This window comes from Diachasma alloeum, unplaced genomic scaffold (genome assembly GCF_001412515.2).
Source record: "Diachasma alloeum isolate Michigan unplaced genomic scaffold, Dall2.0 Dall_scaffold_00365, whole genome shotgun sequence".
NCBI lineage: Eukaryota > Metazoa > Arthropoda > Insecta > Hymenoptera > Braconidae > Diachasma > Diachasma alloeum.
In genome coordinates this window covers 968378-969146 of record NW_021680504.1, presented here as the reverse complement: position 1 = coordinate 969146, position 769 = coordinate 968378, and positions in this window count along the sequence as shown.

The following is a 769-nucleotide window of genomic DNA, read 5'->3' as shown; positions in this document are numbered from 1 at the left end:
AATAGGTTTTAAGGCTCTATCTCTCATAGTTTCCGAGACAATCGCGAAAGACGAAAGTCCTAAAAAAAAATAATTTAATTCCCCTTGTATAGGGTGTAGGAGGTGGAAAAACGCATTCTGAGCCGTCCATCTGCCTTTAGGGAACCCAAATTTCCTCAGGAATCGAATGGAATAGGTTTTAAGGCTCTATCTCTCATAGTTTCCGAGATAATCACGAAAAACGAAATCGCCAATAAAAATTAATTTAATTCACCCTGTATAGTGTGTAGGAGGTGGAAAAATGCCATTCTGAGCCGTCCATCTTCCTACAGGGAACCCAAATTTGTTTTAAGGCTCTATCTCTCATAGTTTCCGAGATAATCGCGAAAAACGATGCTAAAGTATTTTAATGATGAACACTCCAGGACATCCTCTGTTTTTGTTTTTGAACTGATAGTACATAACCTCATAACCAGAGGTATTTCATTATTGTGAATAAAATATCCACTCTCAAATAATAAAAGTCATAGTTTTGTATTCTACAAGCGATTTGCAATCGATTGAAATAAAAGAAGTGGAAAATTTTTTTTTTCCAAATTTGTCGACTAGATTAATGCATGATCTTGATTAAATAATTAAAAAAGATCCATTGTCTCTTAAACGTTAAAAAGGCATGTACAATGACCTGCTAACGAATTACAAACGATTCTATAGTGTCATTTGTTTGAAAATAGTTTTTTGTCGACTAATAGGATACTGCTGTACAACTGACCTTCTCCCCCCCCCCGTA